Here is a 22500-nt window from a genome sequence, read left to right on the forward strand (position 1 = left end):
GTGCTTGCAGTGCAAAGAGGTTGGTGATGGAGTGACATTGCCTTCACCATGGAGTTGCGGGTACTTAGGTACTTGCAAGGAGATGGTGGTATGGTGGTGTTGCGTGTGTGGTGTTCGATTAGAAAGATATAATTTCTAAGTCCGGATTAGTGCTGTCAGTGGGCCGCCGCTAACAGGTCCTGCACGGCCACCGTGGGGCTTGACTTGGCGCTATTCCGGACTTGGGGCGATCACGATGTCCCCGTGCGGGACTTAGAAGATGGAAGAACACAAGTACCCTTATCCCATGACTTGTGAGCGATTGGCATACGTTACCACATGAAGAGAAAAATTGGCTAAGTCCCGGATCCATATTATATGAAGAGAAAAATCGGCTAAGTCCCGGATCCATATTATATGAAGAGAAAAATTGGCTAAGTCCCGGATCCATATTATATGAAGAGAAAAATCGGCTAAGTCCAGGATCTATATATAATAACCTAATAATCGGCTAAGTCCAGGATCCATATTATATGAAGAGAAAAATCGGCTAAGTCCAGGATCCATATATAATAACCTAATAATCGGCTAAGTCCAGGATCCATATATAATAACCTAATAACAGGCTAAGTCCAGGATCCATATAATATGAAGAGAAAAATCGGCTAAGTCCCAGATTGGGTCTGTCAGAAATACACTTCCAAGTTACCACACAAGCAAGCAAGATGGCCTAGTGATGGATCCATATGATATGAAGAGAAAAATCGGCTAAGTCCCAGATTGGGTCTGTCAGAAATACACTTCCAAGTTACCACACAAGCAAGCAAGATGGCCTAGTGATGGATCCATATAATATGAAGAGAAAAATCGGCTAAGTCCCAGATTGGGTCTGTCAGACATACACTTCCAAGTTACCACACAAGCAAGCAAGATGGCCTAGTGATGGATCCATATAATATGAAGAGAAAAATCGGCTAAGTCCCAGATTGGGTCTGTCAGAAATACACTTCCAAGTTACCACACAAGCAAGCAAGATGGCCTAGTGATGGATCCATATGATATGAAGAGAAAAATCGGCTAAGTCCGAGATTGGGACTGTCAGACATACACTTCCAAGTTACCACACAAGCAAGCAAGTTACCACATGAAGAGAAAGCCGGCAAAGTCCGGGAATGTTACCACATGAACTGGAAAATGGGCAAAAACCTACCTTCACAGGGAACGTGAATAACTAAGGCTGTAGACATCGGATCGACAAGTCAAAGACTGATATGGAAAGGAAATGAGTAGTACTAGCTTTCCTGAGAGTTGCAGAGCTTAGACTGCATATGAACGGAAGTTATTAAGCGTCAAAGTCAGAAAAGTTGCCCGAAGGAACACAAGTTCCAACTTAGAGCATGAATACCGCCTAGACGGTAAGAGGTACGGCCAGGCTGAGGAATAAGAAAATGTTGGCCAACATGTTCCCTAACTATCCCCCGAAGACCGCAAAGCAATCCAACATCAACCAAGAAAGTTATAGCCCGATCAAGGAAACACCTACTTTGCACCGATATTGCACCAAATACATGTACCAAGCACCTTCGGTTGCATACCTGCAGGGGCTTACCATAGTAGGCCATGGAAGACCGATATACCGAACATAATCACTTTCTATCTCCTCGGGTGTTTGAGATAGCGCTTTGCGGTACAAGAACGAAAGTTAGACTATATCTTGGTGCATCTTTTTGCCCAAGATCACAAGACCCTATCTACCAAGGCAAGAAAGTTGTGTGGGGACAAAATGTCCAAAAGTGCCCAAAGTGGCACACTTGAACCATATATTCGAGAAAAACACAAGTGTGGGCCCGAGCTAGCAAGTTGAAATGTTCTGACCGTCAGTAGCCCTAGTTGAGGTGCACTTATCATTATATGAGGCCAACGTGCCAGCTAGTCTCTAAAGGGGCGATATGGGTGTTCCAAGGTTTGTACCCAATTGAGGAAAAAACAGGGTAAGATACGGTGTACCGCGAGTAACTCGGGCTATAGATGTCCGATCGATGAGTTTGGCATATGTATGGAAAGGTCTCGACGAGACCTAACTACCCTGAAAGTATGAAGGCAAAGACTTGAATGACCGGGAAGTTATTAAGTGCACAAGTGGTAAAGTTGCACCAAAGTCCATGTTACCCGAAGTGGTACATGAACACCCAATATTCGACCAAAACACAAGTTTAGAGACGAGCTAGCGAGCTACATTGTTCAGACCGTCAGTAGCCCGCATCAAGACACGCATTTCATTATATTGAGCCTAGCCGCTAGCTCGACTCGAAGTCGGTCATATGGTTGGTTGATGGTTTGGACCGACCACGTGGTGTACCAAGGTGATGTACCTTTCATGAATTAAAACTCTGGCTGTATGGCACTGAGCGACAAGCTAAGGTGTGATTTGGAATAGTCTTGAGTGGGACTATTTAGGAAAAATGCGAACAAAAAATCACAAAGTCCTTGGGCGAAGCTATTAGCGAAACATAGAGCAAATTGGTACCAAAAACTATGGAAATGGGACTTGAGTCAAAAATAACCGCAAGTTGGAGAAGAAATAGCAAGCTTGCGTAGAACAATTATATTTGGTGCATGGTATCACCAACAAAAAAGTATATGGGGCCAAGGTGCTGGCTGGCCTCCAAAGTGGAGATATGGGCGATCCAAAGTTTGTACTCAAGTACGAACAAGTATGGAAAAAACAGGGTAAGGTACCAAGTACCATTAATAACTTCGGCTGTAGATGGCCGAGCGAGGCAAACGGCTCACCGTTGGAAAGGTCTTGGGGAGACCTATCTACCCTAAAAGTTTCATGAGGCTGAGTTGAAATACCACGGAGATATTAGGTGATGATGGTCCAATTCGGGGACCAAGTCGCAGGAAATGGCACTTGACCAAAATCACCCTTGGAAGGTGAATACCGGCTTACCGGTAAGAGATAGCGACTTGGCGTAGAATATTCATAAGTTGGGCGTGTAGAGACGCAACTTTTATTATATGGGGCCAACCCGGTCAGGGTGCTCCAAGTCGGTCGTTTGGTCGGTTTATGGTTTGGGCCGACCACGTGGTGTACCAAGTTGAGGTACCTTTCATGAATTATAACTCGGTCAGTTTGCCACCGAGCGACAAGCTGCGGTGTGTTTTGGAATGGTCTTGAGTGGGACTATCAAGGAAAAATACCAATCGAAAATCAGCTTGTCCATGGCCGAAGCTATTAGTGAAACATATAGCAAAATGGGTCCAAAAACGAATGAAATGGGAATTGGACCAAGAATAACGGCAAGTTGGAGAAGAGATAGCAAGTTGGCGTAGAACAATTATATTTGGTGCATGGCATGACCAACAAAAAAGTATATGGGGCCAAGGTGCTGGCTGGCCTCCAAAGTGGAGATATGGGCGATCCAAAGTTTGTACCCAAGTACGAACAAGTATGGAAAAAACAGGCTAAGGTACCAAGTACCATTAATAACTTCGGCTGTAGATGGCCGAGCAAGACAAACGGCATACCGTTGGAAAGGTCTTGGGGAGACCTATCTACCCTGAAAGTTTCATGAGGCTGAGTTGAAAGACCACGGAGATATTAGGTGATGACGGTCCAATTCGGGGACCAAGTCGCAGGAAATGGCACTTGACCAAAATCACCCTTGGAAGGTGAATACCGGCTTACCGGTAAGAGATAGCGACTTGGCGTAGAATATTCATAAGTTGGGCGTGTAGAGACGCAACTTTTATTATATGGTGCCAACCCGGTCAGGGTGCTCCAAGTCGGTCGTTTGGTCGGTTTATGGTTTGGGCCGACCACGTGGTGTACCAAGTTGAGGTACCTTTCATGAATTATAACTCGGTCAGTTTGCCACCGAGCGACAAGCTGCGGTGTGTTTTTCAATGGTCTTGAGTGGGACTATCAAGGAAAAATACCAATCGAAAATCAGCTTGTCCATGGCCGAAGCTATTAGTGAAACATATAGCAAAATGGGTCCAAAAACGAATGAAATGGGAATTGGACCAAGAATAACGGCAAGTTGGAGAAGAGATAGCAAGTTGGCGTAGAACAATTATATTTGGTGCATGGCATGACCAACAAAAAAGTATATGGGGCCAAGGTGCTAGCTGGCCTCCAAAGTGGAGATATGGGCGATCCAAAGTTTGTACCCAAGTACGAACAAGTATGGAAAAAACAGGGTAAGGTACCAAGTACCATTAATAACTTCGGCTGTAGATGGCCGAGCGAGGCAAACGGCTCACCGTTGGAAAGGTCTTGGGGAGACCTATCTACCCTGAAAGTTTTATGAGGCTGAGTTGAAAGACCACGGAGATATTAGGTGATGATGGTCCAATTCGGGGACCAAGTCGCAGGAAATGGCACTTGACCAAAATCACCCTTGGAAGGTGAATACCGGCTTACCGGTAAGAGATAGCGACTTGGCGTAGAATATTCATAAGTTGGGCGTGTAGAGACGCAACTTTCATTATATGGGGGCAACCCGGTCAGGGTGCTCCAAGTCGGTCGTTTGGTCGGTATATGGTTTGGGCCGACCACATGGTGTACCAAGTTGAGGTATCTTTCATGAATTATAACTCGGTCAGTTTGCCACCGAGCGACAAGTTGCGGTGTGTTTTGGAATGGTCTTGAGTGGGACTATCAAGCAAAAATACAAACAGAATATCAGCTTGTCCATGGCCGAAGCTATTAGTGAAACATATAGCAAAATGGGTCCGAAAACGAATGAAATGGGACTTGGACCAAGAATAACGGCAAGTTAGAGAAGAGATAGCAAGTTGGCGTAGAACAATTATATTTAGTGCATGGTATGACCAAGAAAAAAGTATATGGGGCAAAGGTGCTGGCTGGCCTCCAAAGTGGAGATATGGGCGATACAAAGTTTGTACCCAAGTATGGCAAAAACTGGTAGAGGTACCTTTCATGAATTACTGCTCAGGCTGTATGGCACTTAGCGGGACGCTTGGCTCTGGTATGGAATAGTCTTGAGTGGGACTATCAAGGAAAAATACGAACAAAAAATCACCATGTCCACGGACGAAGGTATTAGCGAAACTTAGAGCGAAATTGCGACCAAGTCGCTGGAAATGGCCTTTGGACCAAGTATACCGTCAAGGCGGTACGAGATAGCGAGTTGACTTGGAATATTTATAAGTTTGCCTCCACGAGACGAAAGTTTAGTTATATGGGGCCAACCCGCTCAGGGTTGTCCAAGTCGGTCATATGGCTGATCGAAATTTTCGACCAAGTACTGAGAAAACAGGGTAAGGTACCGTGTACCTCGAATAACTTTGGCTGTAGATGTCCGAGCGAGGCAAACGGCATAGCGTTGGAAAGGTCTTGAGGTGTTCTAGGCACCCTGAAAGTTTGAAAAGGCTATCTGGAAAACTCGTGGAGATATCAGAGAAACATTGGGCCCAAAAGATACCAAGTCGCAGGAAATGGGCCCTCCAAGAACACCCTAAAATCCCAATTACGGCTAAGTTGCAGGCCAGCTAGCGAAGTGAAATGTTCTAGGCATAACTAGAACACGTTAATGCGCAACTTTTTGAATCAGAACTTTTTTCGATATCTGGCCCCCAAAGGGGGGATATGGGCGATCAAAGGATTTTTCCAAGTTTCGGTACTTTTTACGGTATCGCTCATAGCTCCGGCTGTACGCAAGCAAATGGCAACCTAAGATATGATTTGGAAAGGTAAAGAGTAGTACTAACTTACGTTAGAACACAGCGAAGCGCTATCGGTTCATGGCAAGGCCGATATAAGCAGTCAAAGATGAAAAATGTTGACAAAATGAACAAAAATTACCTTGGTACGCGAATAGCGGCCAGGGATGAAGAGGTACGAAGGTGGTGTAGAACAATTATAATTAGGGCTTGGTACGCTCTAAAAGTTTGCCGAAGACTGCAAAGCGCTCAGACCCATAGAAAGTGGCCATTTGGGCCGAACAGTGCGTGCAAAGAGGTGAAAATGCAAAAATTGCACTTTGGGGGGCGATTTGCGGGGGGAAGGAGGGGTCGGAGGGCAAAATGTCCCTTGACCAAAAAGTCTTATCTCGTCGAGATCTACAACATTGCCGAAGACCGCAAAGCGCTAGCTCGCAATCGAAAAATCGAGAATTTGAAAATTTTCTAAGTCTTTGGCTCCCTAAGGAAAAGTTTCAAAAATCACGTTTGTCCCCAATTTTGAAGGGGAAGGAGTCGGTTCCGGGGCATGGTGTCTTCGGCAAAAAGTCTTATCTTTTTGCGTACTTTCGACTAGTTCAATAAAAATTTTTGACCCAAAATTTGTTCGGCGGACCCCTAGGTCGAAAAACCCGAAAAAATCCCAAAAATGTCGAAAATGTCGAAAAATGAGAAAACCTCATATTCGGACTCTACACGAGCCCCAGATATTGAAAAGTGAAATCCGCGGTCGATTTGGACCAAAAAATTGACCTAGGCAAAGTTGTATGGAGGTAGGGACCCCTGAGAAAAAAGTTTGGTCCCGAGGCTCCTTGGACCACCAAGTCCCTAGGTCGGACCAAAATCGGAAAAAATCCGACCGAAGTCGAAAGTGTCGAAAATTTTAAAAAACCCCTTTTGGGGCCCTATGGCCTCCCTAGATAATGAAAAGTGAGGTCCGCGGCCGATCCGGAAGAAAAACTTGACCTAGGCAAACTTGTATGACGGTGGGGACCCAAAAAAATTTCGATGAGTGTAGTTTAGACAGGCCGGAAAATGTATCGGTGGTCCGTATCAAGGGACGTCTTTTAGTTCCATGGGGTGGTGGTCGTCGAACAAAGTCGCCTAGGTCGACCACCAGAAAGACCAGTCGTGTTGTAATGGATGTTTTGACCACTTTACTAGGGAAACCTAGTAGGTCGAAGCAAATTTGGGGTTCGAGATGAGTTGGTGAAAGTTGGTCCAACCTAGGTGTGCTTGGTGGAGGTTGACCATGAAAGTAGAGCATGATGGGAATGACCATAACTTTGGTTCTAGATGTCGGATCGATACACTTTCGGCAGTTTTGGAAAGGTGAAGGCCTGCTCTAGCTATGTTTCCTACCAAGCTGAGCGCCTACTAGTGACCCGGAGGAGGTATTAAGGGTCAAAGGCAAAAAGGGGTACCCTAAAGTGCATGTGACCAAGAAAATGGGAAAAACGGTATCGCCTATAGCTCAGGCTGTATGGCTCGGATCGGAAAGCTTGGATATGCGTTGGAAAGGTCTTGACGAGCGCTAGCTATGTGTCCTACCAAGCGAAGCGCTAGGTGTTGAGCAAGTCGGTCATATTAGAGGGCAAAGGTGAAAAATGGTGGTTTAGAGGCGAAAATTCACCTTATGATCGAAAATAGCGGGCGAACGATAAGAGCTACGAACACGGCGTAGAACAATCATAAGTACGTTACCACAAGAACTAACTTTGGCCAATATAGAGCGAGAAGATCGGAGGTAGCCATCAGGGTGATATGGCTGGTTCAAAGTTGGACCAAAACGAGACTTGAGAAATGGGTTGAAACACGGTATCGCGAATAACTCAGGCTGTATGGAACGGATCGACAAGCTAAGATCAGTGTTGGAAAGGTCGAACCAAGCGCTAACTATAATCCCAAACAACCGAAGCGCTAAGTGTTGAGCAAAACTGAGTTATTAAGCGACAAAGTCGAAAAATAATACCAAAATGGCCAAAAATCACACAAGACCAAGAATACCGAGCAGGCGGTAAGAGATAGCGGGATGACGTAGAATACTTATAAGTTTGCCTCTACAAGACCTAAAAGTCGGCCATAGACAGCAAGAAGATCGGACCACTCTGGAAGGGTGATACGAGTGGTCAAAAATTGGCAAAAATGAAACATGGCTAAAATGGATTTGACTTGTGCACCATGTAGCTCCGGCTATATGGCATGGATTGTAAAGCTAGGATATGTTTTGGAAAGGTAACACCCAGCGCTAGATACGACTAGAAGAAAGCAAAGCGCTAACTAGCATGATTTGGAAGTTATTAAGCGTCAAAGTCGAAAAATGTTACCAAAATTGAAACTCGAGTACATTGGGCCAAAAAGTACAAGTTGTGAAAATTGGACTTACGAGTAAAATACCGAGCAGGCGGTAAGAGATAGAGACTTGGTGTAGAATAATTATAAGTTGGGCATGTTATAACCTATATTTGACCCGAACATAGTGTCGAGATCGGTGGTACCCAAAAGGGTGGTACAGGTGTTAGATGGTTTTCCCAGAGCATAAGCTCCACATGATATGGAAAACGGGAAACATCATAACTTCGGCTGTATTGCATGGAATGGAACGAACAAGGTATCGATGGAAAGAGAAAAGGTAGCGCTAACTATAATTCCTACCAAGCAAAGCGCTAGCATGTGACCGTTCGGGTGTTATTGTGAGTCAAAGTCAGAAATTGTTACCACGAGAGGCGAAAATCCGACTATGTCCAAAAATACCGGGCTGGCGGTAAGAGATACGGCTTGGCCGTAGAACATTTATAAGTTGGCCAAGACAAGACCTAAGTTTCGTCCATAGACGACAAGAAGATCGAAGATACCTGAAGGTGAGATATGGGCGTCCCAAAGTGGGCCTTTGAAAAAGTGACAAACTTCCCTTATAACAGCATACACCAAATATCTCTGGCTCTATGGCACCGAATAAGAAGTTGAGCTCAGCGATAGAAAGGTGATAGTCAGCGCTAAATATCATACGAACAGAGTGAAGCGCTAAAGGGAAAGGATCTTGGTGATATAAGGTGACAAAGTCGAGAAAAGTTGCCTCAAAATCATGAAAAATGTGAAAAAATGACTAAGTCCCGGGTGCCTTAAGGGCAGGTTTATCGAATGTACCGAGCTGGCGGTACGAGATAGAGACTTGGTGTAGAACAATTATATGTTTGGCATGGCAAGACCTACATTCGGTCAATACAAAGTGAGAAGATCAAAGATACCCGCAAGGGTGATATTGGTGTCCAAAGGAAAAAAGCACTAAGTCAAGAAGTCAGTATGCGATGAAACACGGACCAAGAGTACCAAGCAATTGGTGCAAGTTAGAGCCTTAATGGTTCAAGATAGAGACTTGGTGTTGAACAATTATAAGTTTGGCATAGCAAGACCTACATTTGGTCAATACATGGTGCGAAGATCAAAGATACCCGTAAGGGTGATATTGGTGTCCAAAGGTAAAAAACACTAAGTCTTGGGAAACTTATATGAAGCAAAGGACCCTGATGGGTCATATGGTATTTTACGAAAAATCGGCTAAGTCCCAAAATGGGGATGTCTGAACTACACTCAAATGTTACCACATCAAGCAAGGCAAACTTATATGAAGGCAAGGACCCTGATGGGTCAAATGGTATTTTACGAAAAATCGGCTAAGTCCCAAAATGGGGATGTCAGAACTACACTCAAATGTTACCACACCAAGCAAGGCAAACTTATATGAAGCAAAGGACCCTGATGGGTCATATGGTATTTTACGAAAAATCGGCTAAGTCCCAAAATGGGGATGTCAGAACTACACTCATGTGTTACCACACCAAGCAAGGCAAACTTATATGAAGCAAAGGACCCTGATGGGTCATATGGTATTTTACGAAAAATCGGCTAAGTCCCGAAATGGGGATGTCAGAACTACACTCAAATGTTACCACACCAAGCAAGGCAAACTTATATGAAGCAAAGGACCCTGATGGGTCATATGGTATTTTACGAAAAATCGGCTAAGTCCCAAAATGGGGATGTCAGAACTACACTCAAATGTTACCACACCAAGCAAGGCAAACTTATATGAAGCAAAGGACCCTGATGGGTCATATGGTATTTTACGAAAAATCGGCTAAGTCCCAAAATGGGGATGTCAGAACTACACTCAAATGTTACCACACCAAGCAAGGCAAACTTATATGAAGCAAAGGACCCTGATGGGTCATATGGTATGGATCGAAAAATCGGCTAAGTCCCAAAATGGGGATGTCAGAACTACACTCAAATGTTACCACACCAAGCAAGGCAAACTTATATGAAGCAAAGGACCCTGATGGGTCATATGGTATTTTACGAAAAATCGGCTAAGTCCCAAAATGGGGATGTCAGAACTACACTCAAATGTTACCACACCAAGCAAGGCAAACTTATATGAAGGAAAGGACCCTGATGGGTCATATGGTATTTTACGAAAAATCGGCTAAGTCCCAAAATGGGGATGTCAGAACTACACTCAAATGTTACCACACCAAGCAAGGCAAACTTATATGAAGCAAAGGACCCTGATGGGTCATATGGTATTGATCGAAAAATCGGCTAAGTCCCAAAATGGGGATGTCAGAACTACACTCAAATGTTACCACACCAAGCAAGGCAAACTTATATGAAGCAAAGGACCCTGATGGGTCATATGGTATGGATCGAAAAATCGGCTAAGTCCCAAAATGGGGATGTCAGAACTACACTCAAATGTTACCACACCAAGCAAGGCAAACTTATATGAAGCAAAGGACCCTGATGGGTCATATGGTATTTTACGAAAAATCGGCTAAGTCCCAAAATGGGGATGTCAGAACTACACTCAAATGTTACCACACCAAGCAAGGCAAACTTATATGAAGCAAAGGACCCTGATGGGTCATATGGTATGGATCGAAAAATCGGCTAAGTCCCAAAATGGGGATGTCAGAACTACACTCAAATGTTACCACACCAAGCAAGGCAAACTTATATGAAGCAAAGGACCCATATGGGTCATATGGTATTTTACGAAAAATCGGCTAAGTCCCAAAATGGGGATGTCAGAACTACACTCAAATGTTACCACACCAAGCAAGGCAAACTTATATGAAGGCAAGGACCCTGATGGGTCATATGGTATTTTACGAAAAATCGGCTAAGTCCCAAAATGGGGATGTCAGAACTACACTCAAATGTTACCACACCAAGCAAGGCAAACTTATATGAAGCAAAGGACCCTGATGGGTCATATGGTATTGATTGAAAAATCGGCTAAGTCCCAAAATGGGGATGTCAGAACTACACTCAAATGTTACCACACCAAGCAAGGCAAACTTATATGAAGCAAAGGACCCTGATGGGTCATATGGTATTGATTGAAAAATCGGCTAAGTCCCAAAATGGGGATGTCAGAACTACACTCAAATGTTACCACACCAAGCAAGGCAAACTTATATGAAGCAAAGGACCCATATGGGTCATATGGTATTTTACGAAAAATCGGCTAAGTCCCAAAATGATGATGTCAGAACTACACTCAAATGTTACCATACCAAGCAAGGCAAACTTATATGAAGGAAAGGACCCATATGGGTCATATGGTATTTTACGAAAAATCGGCTAAGTCCCAAAATGAGGATGTCAGAACTACACTAAAAAGTTACCACACCAAGCAAGGCAAAGTACCTAGGTGAACCCTAGGAAGAAACACGGACCAAGTCAGATGGCCTAAGACAATAGAACAAGTGACCTAGGCAAAGTTGTATGGCGCTGAGGACCCTGAAAAATCTGGTTAGTGTAGTTTAGACAGGGTAGGTTTTTGGGTCGGCCGAACCCCCTTATTTTGGGTTTTGGCCTCATCAAGAAGCTACACCTAGGCAAACTGCCTAGGGTGAAAGTGCGAAGACCAATCGAATAGTAAGACAAGTTTTGACCGATCGCCCTAGGCAAGCTTGTATGAAGAAAGGGACCCTAAGGGTCATATGGAAATACATGAAAAATCGGCTAAGTCCCAAAATTGGGATGTCTGAACTACACTAAAAAGTTACCACATCAAGCAAGGCAAAGTACCTAGGTGAACCCTAGCAAGAAACACGGACCAAGTCAGATGGCCTAAGTCAAGAGAACAAGTGACCTAGGCAAAGTTGTATGACGGTGAGGACCCTGAAAAATCTGGTTAGTGTAGTTTAGACAGGGGAGGTTTTTGGGTCGGCTGAACCTCCTTATTTTGGGTTTTGACCTCCTCAAGAAGCTACACCTAGGCAAACTGCCTAGGGTGAAAGTGCGAAGACCAATCGAATAGTAAGACAAGTTTTGACCGATCGCCCTAGGCAAGCTTGTATGAAGAAAGGGACCCTATGGGTCATATGGAAATACATGAAAAATCGGCTAAGTCCCAAAATTGGGATGTCTGAACTACACTAAAAAGTTACCACAGCAAGCAAGGCAAAGTACCTAGGTGAACCCTAGGAAGAAACACGGACCAAGTCAGATGGCCTAAGTCAAGAGTACAAGTGACCTAGGCAAAGTTGTATGGCGCTGAGGACCCTGAAAAATCGGGTTAGTGTAGTTCAGACAGGGGAGGTTTCTGGGTCGGCTGAACCTCCTTATTTCGGGTTTTGGCCTCCTCAAGAAGACAGACCTAGGCAAACTGCCTAGGGTGAAAGTGCGAAGACCAATCGAATAGTAAGACAAGTTTTGACCGATCGCCCTAGGCAAGCTTGTATGAAGAAAGGGACCCTATGGGTCATATGGAAATACATGAAAAATCGGCTAAGTCCCAAAATTGGGATGTCTGAACTACACTAAAAAGTTACCACATCAAGCAAGGCAAAGTACCTAGGTGAACCCTAGCAAGAAACACGGACCAAGTCAGATGGCCTAAGTCAAGAGAACAAGTGACCTAGGCAAAGTTGTATGACGGTGAGGACCCTGAAAAATCTGGTTAGTGTAGTTTAGACAGGGGAGGTTTTTGGGTCGGCTGAACCTCCTTATTTTGGGTTTTGACCTCCTCAAGAAGCTACACCTAGGCAAACTGCCTAGGGTGAAAGTGCGAAGACCAATCGAATAGTAAGACAAGTTTTGACCGATCGCCCTAGGCAAGCTTGTATGAAGAAAGGGACCCTATGGGTCATATGGAAATACATGAAAAATCGGCTAAGTCCCAAAATTGGGATGTCTGAACTACACTAAAAAGTTACCACATCAAGCAAGGCAAAGTACCTAGGTGAACCCTAGGAAGAAACACGGACCAAGTCAGATGGCCTAAGTCAAGAGTATAAGTGACCTAGGCAAAGTTGTATGGCGCTGAGGACCCTGAAAAATCGGGTTAGTGTAGTTAAGACAGGGGAGGTTTCAGGGTCGGCTGGACCTCCTTATTTCGGGTTTTGGCCTCCTCAAGAAGACAGACCTAGGCGAATTGCCTAGGGTGAAACTGCGAAGACCAATCGAATAGTAAGACAAGTTTTGACCGATCGCCCTAGGCAAGCTTGTATGAAGAAAGGGACCCTTAGGGTCATATGGAAATTCATGAAAAATCGGCTAAGTCCCAAAATTGGGATGTCAGAACTACACTAAAAAGTTACCACATCAAGCAAGGCAAAGTACCTAGGTGAACCCTAGGAAGAAACACGGACCAAGTCAGATGGCCTAAGTCAAGAGTATAAGTGACCTAGGGAAAGTTGTATGACGGTGAGGACCCTGAAAAATCGGGTTAGTGTAGTTAAGACAGGGGAGGTTTCAGGGTCGGCCAGACCTCCTTATTTCGGGTTTTGGCCTCCTCAAGAAGACAGACCTAGGCGAATTGCCTAGGGTGAAACTGCGAAGACCAATCGAATAGTAAGACAAGTTTTGACCGATCGCCCTAGGCAAGCTTGTATGAAGAAAGGGACCCTATGGGTCATATGGAAATATACGAAAAATCGGCTAAGTCCCAAAATTGGGATGTCAGAACTACACTATAAAGTTACCACATTAGCAAGGCAGACTTGTATGAAGAACGGGACCCTGGTGAAAGTAGCAAATATCCCAAACCGAACATGAATATTATACACACAAGAGTACGAACATAAAGGAACACGGACCAAGCGTACCGAGAGAATCGGTACTATAGAACCCTCGTGGTTCTACACAAAGACTTTATGTTAGGGGTTCAAGCCCCATAGTACTCAAACGGTGACAGTAGCAAATATCCCAAAACGAACGTGAATCTTATTCACAAGAGTACGAACATAAAGGAACACGGACCAAGCGTACCGAGAGAATCGGTACTATAGAGCCCTCGTGGTTCTACACAAAGACTTTATGTTCGGGGTTCACACCCCAAATCGAACGTGGAATTTACTTTCTGATGGTCATGCGGTCGTCCAAAGGGGTCTAGTATCCTGGGATGACAAGCATCACGGGCACAGCTCGTATCAAAACAGTCGAAGAGGCCCGCGAAAGCTTGCTTTCCATGGCTATGCGATGCACAAATTGAGTTTACTCACCGTAGTATAAAACGAACGAACCGAACCTATCCGAGTAGGGATAATGGGCGCAGTAACATACTTCTGTGACCCAGCGAGAGTTGAACGAGGTGACATGAACTGTCAGTGGCTTATATCAGATGGGATACATACATGAGATTGCTTTCAAATCTACACTCGAAAACCTAACCAAGTAAAAGCGAACGTGGGAAGGATTCGAAACCGGTCACGAAATCTTAAGCTGGAAAGAGTCATCACTATGGATACATATTATGCGAAACCAATCAAGTGCTCAGTACTGATCCAAAACCTAAGAGCACTAGTGAACACCTTATTCTCACCCTAGTTCACATCCAAGTGATCGACCACGTGTGTGAAGCAAAGACCAATCGAATTCCTCAATGAACCGAACACTATGAACAAATGGCCAAAAACGTTATAACTATCCAAACATCCTACTATCTAGCGAAAGTCATCACGATGGAACCATACAATGATCTTAACCTATAGCGCTCACCTATTCCTACCCAGAGTGCAAGTGAACAGATTGCTCACCCTTACCAGTTCACAACCACGTGATCGACTAACATACCGAGGTTACCACAAGTCAAAGTTATACGTTTACAAGCGCAAGACCAATCGAAAACCCCGAAAGCAATCTCGACCCAAAATGTATTATCCGTGAGTGTAGTCGAGTCTCGTACTCGTCATCTGTAATCGTCGGATAGAATATCCAGTACACGGTTGTCTTTCCAAATGAAATCTACATACAGAACTCGCTCTTGGCAAATGGGTGGCATTGGCGCAATCAGGAGCGAGTTCCCGTCCGGGTGCCAAGTGATTGGCAAATGTCTGGGGGAAAGCAACCATATATTGATTTGTCTGTTAGTGTACTGGGTGTTTGAGGTATGTAGTATCCACGCTTGGTTGGGTGTGTCAGAGGACCGTGAATGCGTTCGCAACCCCAATTGGGGTACATCGGGAATGATTTTGTGGAACCGATGTGCCCGGCACACACTAAGTTTTGTTGCAAGTTAATAGTGTGCCATGTCCGGGGGGGTTGTGATTAAACTCTGGTGAATTGCGTACTGTGGTGATTGGGGTATGAAAGCCCCGCAGTTGCAATGATCGGACGCGCCTAGCGTGTCCTTTAGTTGATGGTAGGGAAATGAAGGCCCTTGTCAGCTCACCTAAGTATTCATGGAAGTTTGGCATAAGGTCGCTGTGGTAGGGGTATGAAGGCCCCGTCAGCGCATGCACAATCGGGCGCACGAGCGCTTAGCGGAGTCGAATGCCGCTCAAGTGCCTGTCCGGTGCATCGGGTGTGTGTGATACGAGGGCAATGAGGTTCGCACGGGGGCTCGCCTCCCGTGTGCTACCGGACTTGACAACATATAGAACGTGGTGTTTGCTCCTCCGGGTGCAATGGGACAATGAACATTCGAACGCAAAGTCGGAATTCTGGTTGATCCTACCAGTAATATACGCTCGTCTCAAAGGTTAAGCCATGCATGTCTAAGTACAAACAGATTTAATGTGAAACCGCATAAGGCTCAGTATAACAGCTATAATTTACGAGATCATCAACCTAGTTACTTGGATAACTGTGGAAAATCTAGAGCTAATACATGCAACATGCCAGGACCCTCGCGGGAACTGGTGCACTTATTAGTCAAACCAATCGCGGGTTCTCCGTGTCATTGAGTTGAAGTCTGGATAATGATGCTGATCGTATGGTCTCGCACCGACGACAGATCTCGCAAATATCTGCCCTATCAACTATGGATGGTAGTATAGAGGACTACCATGGTTGCAACGGGTAACGGGGAATCAGGGTTCGATTCCGGAGAGGGAGCCTGAGAAATGGCTACCACATCCAAGGAAGGCAGCAGGCGCGTAAATTACCCAATCCCGGGACGGGGAGGTAGTGACGAGAAATAACAATATGAAACTCTTTAATGATGTTTCATAATTGGAATGAGTAGAGCATAAATCCTTCTACGAGGATCAAGTGGAGGGCAAGTCTGGTGCCAGCAGCCGCGGTAATTCCAGCTCCACTAGCGTATATTAAAATTGTTGCGGTTAAAACGTTCGAAGTTGATACTTGTCCAACACAGTCCGGCTCCGCCGACCCGGTCAACCCGTGGTCGGTGGGCCAAGTCGGAATCTGGTTGCGACTCAATGGTGTGGTAGGGCACCAAGTCTGTGTCATGGTGTGCCCTTCAACGGGTGCAAGTGTAACATAGAGCTCGACCGCTCACGTTTACCTTGAACAAATTAGAGTGCTTAAAGCAGGGTGCCCAAACGCCCTAGAATAATCTTGCATGGAATAATGGAATACGACCTTGGTCTAATCTTTCATTGGTTTGTACTCAGACCGGAGGTAATGATTAACAGAAGTAGTTGGGGACACTAGTATTACGGCGCGAGAGGTGAAATTCGTAGACCGTCGTAAGACTAACTAAAGCGAAGGCATTTGTCAAGGATGCTTTCTTTAATCAAGAACGAAAGTTAGAGGATCGAAGGCGATTAGATACCGCCCTAGTTCTAACCGTAAACGATGCCAACTAGCAATTGGGAGACGCTACAACCAGGTGCTCTCAGTAGCTTCCGGGAAACCAAAGTCAGGTTCCGGGGGAAGTATGGTTGCAAAGTTGAAACTTAAAGGAATTGACGGAAGGGCACCACAATGAAATGGAGCTTGCGGTTCAATTTGACTCAACACGGGAAAACTTACCAGGTCCGAACTTATGGAGGTGAGACAGATTAATAGCTCTTTCTCAAATTTAAGGGTAGTGGTGCATGGCCGTTCTTAGTTCGTGGATTGATTTGTCTGGTTAATTCCGATAACGAACGTGACTCACATATGCTAACTAGAACGCAGTCAGCGTTAATGCGTCGATGCCGATTGGAACGGGTTAGGACCTTTCGGTGGAGTATGACCTGACACCTTCGCTGTTCGTGTGCGCAAGTGCACTTACGGTACGCTGCTTAGCAGGACAATTTGTGTTTAGCAAAATGAGATCGAGCGATAACAGGTCCGTGATGCCCTTAGATGTTCTGGGCTACACGCGTGCTACAATGTGGGTAGCAGCGTGTCTCCTATTCCGAGAGGAACGGGAAATCACTCAAATACTCACTTAGTAGGGATTATGGATTGCAATGGTCCATATGAACTCGGAACTTCTAGTAAGTGCTGGTCATCAGCCAGCGTTGAATACGTCCCTGCCCTTTGTACACACCGCCCGTCGCTACTACCGATGGATTATTTAGTGAGGTCTTTGGAGATGATCGTTCGCTGGATCCTCGTGAACCGCGTCTGCTTTATCGAAGTTGACCGAACTTGATGATTTAGAGGAAGTAAAAGTCGTAACAAGGTTTCCGTAGGTGAACCTGCGGAAGGATCATTAGTGGCCAAGTGATCCTTCCAGAAGTCCGAACCTGCGGGTTGAGACTTCGGCACAAGTTGCCATATGATAATTGACGAAACACTATAGAAGTCCGAACCTGCGGGTTGAGACTCAGGCACAAGTTGCCATATGAAAGTTGATGAAACACTAACAAGTCCGAACCTGCGGGTTGAGACTTAGGCACACGTTGCCTTATACATGACTTCGAACAAATACACAAGTCCGAACCTGCGGGTTGAGACTTAGGCACAAGTTGCCTTATACATGACTTCGAACAAATACACAAGTCCGAACCTGCGGGTTGAGACTTAGGCACAAGTTGCCATATGAAAGTTGACGAAACACTAACAAGTCCGAACCTGCGGGTTGAGACTTAGGCACACGTTGCCTTATACATGACTTCGAACAAATATACAAGTCCGAACCTGCGGGTTGAGACTTAGGCACAAGTTGCCTTATACATACATTGGCCAAATAAACAGAAGTCCGAACCTGCGGGTTGAGACTTAGGCACAAGTTGCCATATTATATTCGATCAAACACTAAGTAGTCCGAACCTGCGGGTTGAGACTCAAGACCGTAACAAGATGTCACTATACAAGTCCGAACCTAAGGGTTGAGACTTAATGCGATCTAGATACCAAGTTGACATCCAATACCTGTTGAGCAAAACCAAAGATTCCCTGTTCTCGAATGATTACACTATATAACAGGGAATCATGAAGAAATCAAGCAAGCGTGAAACAAAGTCATCACTTGGGCATGCTCGATAGCCAACTACATGACCTTAACCTAAGAGAGCATGCAAACCACATGATACCTATAAACGATTAACCCGCCCTAGTTCAATCGTTCACCAAGTGATGACTTCAGTATGGCTAAGAGAAAAACTTTTAAATGGGAAAAACTCTAAGTCCGAACCTCCGGGTTGAGACTTCCGCGTCGGAGGTGGGCGCACCTCCTATCCGAAAGATGATGAATCAGGGGTGTTCGGTCAGCAATGGTCGGATGCCCCGTCGTAGTCCAACTATGACAATCAAAGTCAAGACCTCCGGGTTGAGACTTTCCGCGAGTACAAGCATAAAGGAACACGGACCAAGCCGTACCGAGAGAATCGGTACTAGAGCCCTCGTGGTTCTACATTGAGAGAGCCCTCGTGGTTCTCATTAGGGGCTTTATGCAAGTCGTACTCAATACTGTGGTGTGAAGTATAAAGTATAGTCCTCGCCTGGTCCACGCTGCTTCGGCGGTCCTGGGTAAGATAGTTAATTCTAGCTTGCCCTATAGTGGAATGAGGACACTTAATGCTTCGTCTTTTAGCGGCGGCTAGACTCCTCCTCACGGGGAACGAGTTGACGCGCACAGCGGCGGCTTACGCACTATGGCAATCATGGATGCCTGAAGATTCCGTGAAGTTCTCCCCTGGTCCACGCTGCCTCGGCAGTCCTGGGTAAAATGGAATATTTCCAGCTTGCCCTATAGTGGAAGAGGACTATCCAACAATACAAAGTCAAGACCTCCGGGTTGAGACTTTCCGCGTCGGTGGTGTCGCGCACCGCCTATCCGAAAGATGGTGTAACAGGGGTGTTCGATCAGCAATGGTCGGATGCCCCGTCATAGTCCAACTATGACAACCAAAGTCAAGACCTCCGGGTTGAGACTTTCCGCGTCCGGAGGTACGCGTACCGCCTACCCGAAAGATGGTGTGCTTCTGGGGTATTCGATGAGTCGGATACCCCGTCGTAGTCCAACTATGACAATCAAAGTCAAGACCTCCGGGTTGAGACTTCCGCGTCCGGAGGTACGCGTACCGCCTACCCGAAAGATGGTGTGCTTCTGGGGTATTCGATGAGTCGGATACCCCGTCGTAGTCCAACTATGACAATCAAAGTCAAGACCTCCGGGTTGAGACTTTCTAAGAGTACAAGCATAAAGGAACACGGACCAAGCCGTACCGAGAGAATCGGTACTAGAGCCCTTGTGGTTCTACATTGAGAGAGCCCTCGTGGTTCTCATTAGGGGCTTTATGCAAGAAGTACTCAATACTGTGGTGTGAAGTATAAAGTATAGAGTCCTCCACTGGTCCACGCTGCTCCGGCGGTCCTGGGTAAGATAGTTCATTCTAGCTTGCCCTATGTGGAAGAGGACTCAATACCCTACCTGTTGAGCTTGAAACAAAGTCATCACTTGGGCATGCTCATATTGCCATACACAATTACATTATATTCGAATGAGCATGCAAGCGACCCTATATAGACCGAACCAAAACGATAGATACCGCCGTAGTTCACCCCCACCAAGTGATGACTTCAGTATGGCTAGTGTGTGAAGTATAAAGTATAGTCCTCCCCTGGTCCACACTGCTTCGGCGGTCCTGGGTAAGATAGTTAGTTCTAGCTTGCCCTATGTGGAAGAGGACACAATACTTAATACTTAGAGTACAAGCATAAAGGAACACGGACCAAGCCGTACCGAGAGAATCGGTACTAGAGCCCTCGTGGTTCTACATTGAGAGAGCCCTCGTGGTTCTCATTAGGGGCTTTATGCAAGTCGTACTCAATACTGTGGTGTGAAGTATAAAGTATAGAGTCCTCCACTGGTCCACGCTGCTCCGGCGGTCCTGGGTAAGATAGTTCATTCTAGCTTGCCCTATGTGGAAGAGGACTCAATACCCTACCTGTTGAGCTTGAAACAAAGTCATCACTTGGGCATGCTCATATTGCCATACAATATTCCATTATCTACTAATGAGCATGCAGCTATATGATTATAACCTGTAAACGATTACCCCGCCGTAGTTCAGCGCTTCAACCAAGTGATGACTTCAGTATGGCTAGTGTGTGAAGTATAAAGTATAGTCCTCCCCTGGTCCACACTGCTTCGGCGGTCCTGGGTAAGATAGTTAGTTCTAGCTTGCCCTATGGTGGAAGAGGACACCATACTTAATACTGTGGTGTAATGAACAAAGTATAGTCCTCCACTGGTCCACGCTGCTTCGGCGGTCCTGGGTAAGATAGTTAGTTCTAGCTTGCCCTATGTGGAAGAGGGCATACAAGACAAAGTATAGTTCTCCCCTGGTCCACGCTGCTTCGGCGGTCCTGGGTAAGATAGTTCATTCTAGCTTGCCCTATGTGGAAGAGAGCATACATGAACCAAGAACGAAGGTTATGATCGAGGAATGATTCGACAACTAACCGATGGTATGAAATGTGAAGAATTCAAGCAAGCACACAATCAAGTCATCACTTGGGCATGCTCGATAGCCAACCTCATGACATTAACCTAGTAGAGCATGCGAAAACCAATATATATGTAAACGATGCCCCTCCCTAGTTCAGCGCTTCAACCAAGTGATGACTTCAGAATGGCTAAATCAAATCGGTTCAAAACATACCATCGGTACCCTATTGAAACACACAAGTCGATATCAAACCTCTTAATTGTGTAGTCCTCCACTGGTCCACGCCGCTTCGGCGGTCCTGGGTAAGATAGTTCATTCTAGCTTGCCCTATGTGGAAGAGGGCACATTACTCAATACTGTGGTGTTATGAACAAAGTATAGTCCTCCACTGGTCCACGCTGCTTCGGCGGTCCTGGGTAAGATAGTTAATTCTAGCTTGCCCTATGTGGAAGAGGGCATACAAGACAAAGTATAGTTCTCCCCTGGTCCACGCAGCTTCGGCGGTCCTGGGTAAGATAGTTAATTCTAGCTTGCCCTATGTGGAAGAGAGCATACATGAACCAAGAACGAAGGTTATGATCGAGGAATGATTCGACAACTAACCGATGGTATGAAATGTGAAGAATTCAAGCAAGCACACAATCAAGTCATCACTTGGGCATGCTCGATAGCCAACCCTATGACATTAACCTAGTAGAGCATGCGAAACCCAATATATATGTAAACGATGCCTCCCTAGTTCAGCGCTTCAACCAAGTGATGACTTCAGAATGGCTAAATCAAATCGGTTCAAAACATACCATCGGTACCCTATTGAAACACACAAGTCGATATCAAACCTCATGATTGTGTAGTCCTCCACTGGTCCACGCCGCTTCGGCCGTCCTGGGTAAAATGGAACATTCCAGCTTGCCCTATGTGGAAGAGGGCACATTACTCGATACTGTGGTGTGAAGTATAAAGATCAGTTCTCCCCTGGTCCACGCTGCTTCGGCGGTCCTGGGTAAGATAGTTCATTCTAGCTTGCCCTATGTGGAAGAGGACACTTAATACTTCGTCTCTAAGCGGCGGCTTGACTCCTCCCTACGGGGAACGGGTTTACGCGCACAGCGGCGGCTTACGCACTATGGCAGTCATGGATGCCTTACGTTTCTATGAAAAGTGTGTTCCTCCCCTGGTCCACGCTGCTTCGGCAGTCCTGGGTAAGATAGTTAGTTCTAGCTTGCCCTATGTGGAAGAGGACACGTAGACTTACTGTGGTGTGAAGTATAAAGTTCAGTTCTCCCCTGGTCCACGCCGCTTCGGCCGTCCTGGGTAAAATGGATTCATCCAGCTTGCCCTATGTGGAATGAGGACACTTTATGCTTCGTCTCTAAGCGGCGGCTTGCTCCTCCCTACGGGGAACGGGTATACGCGCACAGCGGCGGCTTACGTTATGGCAGTCATGGATGCCTTACGTTTCCATGAAAAGTGTGTTCCTCCCCTGGTCCACGCTGCTTCGGCAGTCCTGGGTAAGATAGTTAGTTCTAGCTTGCCCTATGTGGAAGAGGACACGTAGACTTACTGTGGTGTGAAGTATAAGGTTCAGTTCTCCCCTGGTCCACGCCGCTTCGGCCGTCCTGGGTAAAATGGATTAATCCAGCTTGCCCTATGTGGAATGAGGACACTTTATGCTTCGTCTCTAAGCGGCGGCTTGCTCCTCCCTACGGGGAACGGGTATACGCGCACA

Source organism: Anopheles ziemanni, assembly GCF_943734765.1.
Source record: "Anopheles ziemanni chromosome X unlocalized genomic scaffold, idAnoZiCoDA_A2_x.2 X_unloc_83, whole genome shotgun sequence".
Classification (NCBI taxonomy): Eukaryota; Metazoa; Arthropoda; class Insecta; order Diptera; family Culicidae; genus Anopheles; species Anopheles ziemanni.